Below are 7,101 nucleotides of genomic sequence, written 5' to 3' on the forward strand. Positions count from 1 at the left end.
TTCCATTTCTTATGGATGTCGACTCACAATTACATGCAGTGGTGGTTTATCATCAGCTTTCACAGTTTTCCTACTCACAAACGTGTGACATTCCGGCGCACGTTTCAAAATGTGCCCTCTCATGCCAATCAAATAGAATCGCCTACGGCCTGTGGCTTCTGTCTTTTGCACTCCAAAGTTACGTGACAGATCATGATAGCCAGTGAGCACCATGTTTACATCGCTCCCTGTGATAAAAATTGGATTGAGATGAGTAACAGTGATGGAATCAACGGAAGTGCGATACAGCAAGACTTTATTCACAAAAAAATGTTTTCACTGTCTCAACACACAAATTAATTGAGGGTCAGCATCGCCTATGAGAATTGTGATGGAAGTTTTTCCCGTGAATAATAATTCCTAGATTTCTGCAATCAATAGCCTTTATGTCACTAATTGTATGCATCTCATTTCCTATTGCGGAGAGGCTGGACTGTATTACTGAGACAGAAATATATATGAAGATTTAAAAATAACACCAAAAGTATATAGTTGTGTACGCCTCAAATGCATTTCCTTTTTTCCACTTTTTAGATTGCTGTGTAATCCATACTGAGAACACGGAGATTTTACATGTTTAAACTATGCTATATATACCTGCTATCCAGTGATAAAGTACCCTTTCTCAACTTTGTACAATCTGGTCAAATCCATACTGGGCCTGAGAACATCTGAGTCTGCCTCCTGATCTATAGACATATATTTTTAATGTGTAAACTAGGCTACATATATACGTGTTATCCGGTGAAACTGTACCCTTTATCAACTTTCTACAATGTTGTTGAATCCATACTGGGCCTGAGAACGGCTGCCGAGCTGTTAAGCAAGCTACAGCACCTGTGGTTTGGACACGTAATTTTTTCAGGAATGACGGTTAGGCCTAACTCCGGAATTGCGGTTGACCTGAACTTACTGGGAAATCATCGTTCGCAGGGAATAATCTGAATCCCAGATCCCCATCACTAACGGAGTTCAGCAGGTTATCTGCACCTGTAAGCGACAAAAGCTGGTCCTTTCAGTGTAGTGTGCATGCAGCCCCGGACATGTACTGGAATGCTAGACCTGTTATTGCTTGATCCCACGTGCCACAGCCTCGCGTATCCCTCTAGTAAGCTTGACGCGTACTGTGGGGCCATGCCGGAGTCTCGGTTGTTAACGGAATAAAGCTGAGAAATCGCTAGCACAACTACAAACGGACATACCACACCACACACAGAATCGACAAAGCTTGCAATCTGTCCATCTTTTCTGTAGCTTGTATGGTAGTGGTTTCCCGGGTGCAGTCCAATTAAGCCACAGGCTCCACTCCTGGTGGTGCCCTTTTGGACATTCCTTTAAGGTTCAGCTTTGCAATCATACTGCCCCCGGAAACCAAAAACTTTGCCTTCAGGGACGCTGTTTGGAGGTTCGTGGGAATAACGCCGCCCGATCAGCAGTCGGCATATGGGTACTCGGTACCGGGCTGGTGTCAGTGGGATGTGTCACAGCAGCGGTGACCCGGATGGTGGCCCTGGGCGCCCATGTAAATGGCGTGGTATAATGGTAAAGAGTTTATATAGATAGTTTGACGCCACCTGTGGTGTTCGGCAACATAGATGTTACGCCGACGCTGCATGCAGATCCTCTGGGACTGATGGTGTTGTGCAGCAAAGATGGTGAAGCTCCCCACAGGTGGAGCTGGAGTCCCAGGGAAGTGTAGATGTAGTGATGGGGGAAAGGCACAGGCGGCGTAGGTGCTGGTACCCAGATATAGCGGTGCTGGAATAACTGTAGGACACCAGAGCGTGCAGTTCCAAAGCTTTACTCACAGTCTGCAGGTTACACAGATGCCTGCCTCCGTGCTGTGTCCTCCGGGTCAGGACCTCTGCCAACCTCCGGGACCAGAATGGAAAGCTCCCTTCCAACACTCCGCCAACATGTACCTTCCTGAACGTCTCCTTTCTAGCGCTTGTGGGGGAAGCACTCACAGGACCGTGGTTCACTGAAACACCTCCTGTCTAACAGATGTTCCTCAGACTTTACTTGTATGGCAGACAGCTGTAGCCTTTTTCTTCTGCCTTGCACACATCGATGCTGGGGCCTCCGAGCCTTAGTTGGGTACAGAGCATTTATAGCTGCTACTTCCCCCGGTTTCTGCTGCAGGAACGTCAGTGTCCCTACAAACTCGGAGACCGGAATCCGGACCATGCGCTCCAGCTAGGAGTGAGCCTTAACTCTGCTCATCCTCCAGCTCCCCTTCTCACGTCCACACATTTTCCCTTCCCTGCACAGAGTGCCCTAACTTACCTCCTCCCGACCACACAGAGCAGCTCCTCAGCAGTCAGGTTCAGAGGTCTCCCTGCTGGCCTGGAGTGGGAAATGTGTTGTGTGTTGGTTTCACTGCTAGAGAGATCCTTCGTTGCTCCCAAGCTTGACAACACACTCCCTAGGAAGAAGGCAATGCCACAGTGGTGACCGTACTCTTGGGGACGCCAACAAGTGCACTGAGGCCCAGCCACTGCTGGATGATGCTGCTGGTACATTGACCCAGACCACTACATTCCCCTCGCACTCTACACAGCCAGAATCTGACCCAGAGGAAACTCAGGTTCCCCTTCCCGCATACTATACCACCTTACACGGTGACAAAGAGGAAGGTGCAGATGAAAGTGCAGGTTCCTTGAGCAGGTAGGGGGGCATACTCATGGGCGATGGCACTGGCACAGGGCACCGCATAGTACGCAAAAGTGTCTCTGCCGGTGGGAGGGCCTAAACAGCCAAGTGCAGTGAGATGGAAGATGGGGACGACAAGGAGTTCAGAGTAGTGCAGGGATTCCCTAGCAAGGAGACTTATGTAATTGTTTTCAATGTTGGGACAGCAATTTTTGGGGAGCACTATACTCTGGTGAATGATATATGGGGCCCACCATACACTGGAGCATTCCAAAGGTGGACATCAGACACTGGAGCAGCATTTACAGGGGCCATTATACACTAGAGCAGTAGAAATGGGGCCCATTATATATGTAGCATTATTTGGGCCCATAAGACAGTGGAGCTTCATCCATTGGGACCAACATATACTGTAGCATTATGTGGAGCTCATCATATACGGTTTGAAACATTATATGGGAATAATGATTCCGTATGGAGAAATATATGGGCCTCATTACTCTGTATAGCGCACTAAGCGATGGCCATAATACTGTATGGAGTTATATACTGTCCGTTTTTGGAGGTATTGGAGAATTTAAAATGGATATCAGTCATGAGATGTAAGAAGTGAAGTATTTTTCATTGTAGTATACTGCTATTTCTCTGCCGTATCGGAGCATCATGAGTTGTGGTATGTGTTAAAGGGGCGCTCTTTGGCCCTGGGCCCACAAAAACCTGGAGCCAGCCCTCCCCCCCACAACTGTAGCCAAATAACCCCCATTTTTCAGTGCGTAACTAGAATTATGAAGTTAATTAAGGTTGACAAGCTTCAGTAAAAAGAATTTATGCTTTTGGCATTCAAATGGACACTGTTGGTGTGTTTCCTGTCCTCCTCTCACTGCCGACTTTAATTCTCCATTGACTTACATTGTGTTTCGTGTTTCGGGACGACCCCGACTTTTCCCTATAGTCGGCCGATTTTGCTCGACCCGACTTTTCCAGTCGGGTTTCATGAAACGAAACTCGACCCTAAAAACCAAAAGTCGCTCAACACTAGTGCCCTTGTTTTTACAACAGGTGGTTCGGTTACATGGGATTCCTGAGAACATTGTGTCCGACAGAGGAGTCCAGTTTGTTTCCAGATTCTGGAAAGCATTTTGTTCCAATCTGGGAATTCAGTTATCCTTCTCCTCCGCGTTTCATCCCCAGACCAATGGGCAGACTGAGAGAACAAACCCGACCTTGGAGTCTTATTTAAGATGTTTTATATCTGCTGATCAGGATGATTGGGTCTCATTTTTGCCCTTGGCCAAATTCGCGCTGAACAATAGAGCTAGTTCTGCCACTTTGATGTCACCCTTTTTCTGTAATTTTGGGTTTCATCCTCGATTCTCTTCAGTTCAAGTGGAATCTTCGTCCTGCCCAGGTGTGGACACTGTGGTTGAGAGAATGCAGCAGATATGGGACCAAGTGGTGGATAAGTTGCCACTCTCTCAGGAAAAGGCCCAGCGATTTTCCAATCGGCATAGGACCATTGGTCCCCGGTTTAAAGTGGGTGATATGGTTTGGTTGTCGTCTAAGAATATTCCTATGAAGGTTGCATCTCCAAAACTTAAGCAAAGATTTATTGGACCTTATAAGATTTTGGAGATTCTTAATCCTGCTTCTTTTCGATTGGCTCTTCCAGTTACGTTCAGGATCCATAACGTATTTCACAAATCACTGTTGAAGAGGTTTGTTGAGCTAGTAGTTCCTATGGCAGCACCTCCTTACCCTGTATTTGTTAAAGGCAATGTGTAATATGAGGTAGAGAAAATATTGGATTCTCGTTTGGTTAGATGGAGACTCCAGTATTTGGTCAAATGGAAGGGTTATGGCCAGGAGGATAATTCTTGAGTCTCTGCCTCTGATATTCATGCCAATAGATTGGTTTGTGCTTTTCACCGGGCCCATCCTGATCGGCCTGGTGGCGTGGATGAGGGTTCGGTGACCCCTCCTCAAGGGGGGGTACTGTTGTGAACTCATTTTCTGGTCTACCAGTTGTGAGTTCTCCTTCTGGGCTCCCTCTGGTGGTAACAGGAGGTAGTGAGGTTGATTTAATTAGTAGAGATCTGCCACCTGATGATGAGGATAACGATTGGATCACTGGAATCTCATACTGGATTTAAGACAGCCGACGCCCTATTCTGGTGCTGGTGATTCCTTCTGGCTTTTCAGGTCTTGGTTTTCAGCTGTTCCAGTCATCTCAAGCTAAGTGTTTCTGCTAATGTTCACACTTGATTTTGTTGGTCTATTCAGTTTTTTTGTGTGGTCAGCCAGCCCCGGCTGGGGCTGTGCCGAATTTCCACTCTTATTTATCTGTATTTGCCAATTTGCTTTTTGTCCCTTATTAGATTGGCCTCTTTTTTGCTCTGTCTCAGAATATTTCAGAGTGCTGATATAGTGGGAGAAGTCTAGTGACTTCAGGGTTAATTTTGTTATCAGAAGTGTTGGACATTATTTTTATAGGGTTTTTTGGGCAGATTGCAGACAGTGTCTTTCCTTTCCTGTCCTTTCTAGTTAGTTTGGGCCTGATCGTTTGCTCAGCCTATTTTCCTGCCTGTGCTTGTGTTTTCATCTTGTTTCACCGTCAATAAATGTGTGGGGGCTGTCTATTCCTTTAGGGTCTGCTCTGGGGCAGTTAGTTTCCCCTTTTCTTGCTTTAGGCTTATTTAGTCCTCCGGCTGTGACGAGGCATCTAGATTCATCGTAGGAACGCTCCACGGCTGCTGCTAGTTGTGTGGTTAGGATCAGGGGGTCTGCAATCTGCATAGTTACCAACCTCTCTGGTTTTCTGTGACTTAGCTTGTTTAGTTTTCCTCCTCGGTGACCCATTCATAACACTAACACTAACTGCAAAGAATGGAAAAAAATAGAATGTGTGGTGACTGTCACGATCCATTTTTGGATCCGTGGCAGATCTGGATTCTCACATATAAACTTTTTTCCTTTCTGGCCATCAGGGGTTAATGTCTGTTTTCCCCCCGGTTGCCGCTGGTGTAATTACATTGCTGGTGACTTTGCTGATATAGGTGGTGACCACTCCCACCTTCCTTTAAAAAGTCACCTGATACATCAGCTGACTGTTGGTTATACAGGTCCTTTTGGGTACCAACCGTGCTGAAGACAGGAGGTTGCTGGTGCAGTAGTGCTGCAGCTGAATGCTGTTATCTGGTGCCTTACTCTGCTGTGCGGTGCATTGCAGCAGAGAAAGATAAGTGTGGTTTTTGTTACCCTGTTCCTTTTGCTGTCTGTCTATCCTTACCTTGTGTTGTATTAGTGCAGTGGTGGGACCAGTGTCTTCACTTGCCAATTCCCTGCTTAGGGATAGGTGCAGGGCAAGCGAGGGCTAAGGTATCCTGCTCGGCTACAGATTGAAAGAACCTGTATAGGGACGCTAGTTAGAGCAGGGCACATCCTCAGGGGAGTGCAGGAGGTGTCCATTTCCCTGTTCCCTATCGCAGGGCCCACTGTTGTAATTATTTCCCCGGTGTTCCCTTATTTGTTTTATCATTTAGTGACCGACCTATTGTTGGGCAGTGTCACACAGGGCCAGTCACTTAGTGACAGACTACGCGTGAGCATAGCAATGAATGAAAACCTACCTCATGCAAGAAACAGTTTTATCTGTCTTTGTTGGTTCACAGCCTCAGAATAATGTGCGCTGTGTCATTGGCAACAAAAATTAATTTAAATCTCAGACTAAATAGAATAACACCCCAGATTCATAAAAATATCAGACTCCTTAAGACCTCTCCATATGCTTACACTCCTCACCCCAAATTCCTCTTCCTCTCCATATGTTGCTGCACATCGAGTCCTTACTCCAGTAGTATAAAGACATAGTGGTTTATACTGGCCAGTGTCAGGAGCCAAAATAGTGGCACTTTCAGAAGAAGAGAAACCCAATATGTACGAAGGATAAGCATTATCAGATATTATGTACATATTACAGCAATACTGGAAACCTTTTCTTTCGCATTTTTTTGCATGAACTATAGGTTATGGCAGATGTAGTGAAGCTATTTTTACTTGCTGGGACATATATTTTTCCAGATAATTGGTAAGATATATAAATTCTCATGGTACCAGAGTGGCTTCAGCATGCATCTTTGGGTACATTCAAATGTACGGTTTATTGCCATGACACCACAAGTTGCAGAAAAATGTACCTGTTTTTGCAAAATATTAACAAAACCTCAATATTTTCCCCTAATTTTGCTATAGTCACGTCAAGAAACCGCAACACAACCTTTACGTTTGAAAATTCCCTAAAGTATGGTCTTACTACTGATGGTACTTCTCCATAGTAGAACGTTTATCTCAGCCTTCATCTCCATCTAGTGGTGATAGTATAACTTCAAACACACTATCACTTAAAACATCATT

This window comes from Dendrobates tinctorius, unplaced genomic scaffold (assembly GCF_039654945.1).
Source record: "Dendrobates tinctorius isolate UK_male_01 unplaced genomic scaffold, ASM3965494v1 ptg000011l, whole genome shotgun sequence".
Taxonomy (NCBI): Eukaryota; Metazoa; Chordata; class Amphibia; order Anura; family Dendrobatidae; genus Dendrobates; species Dendrobates tinctorius.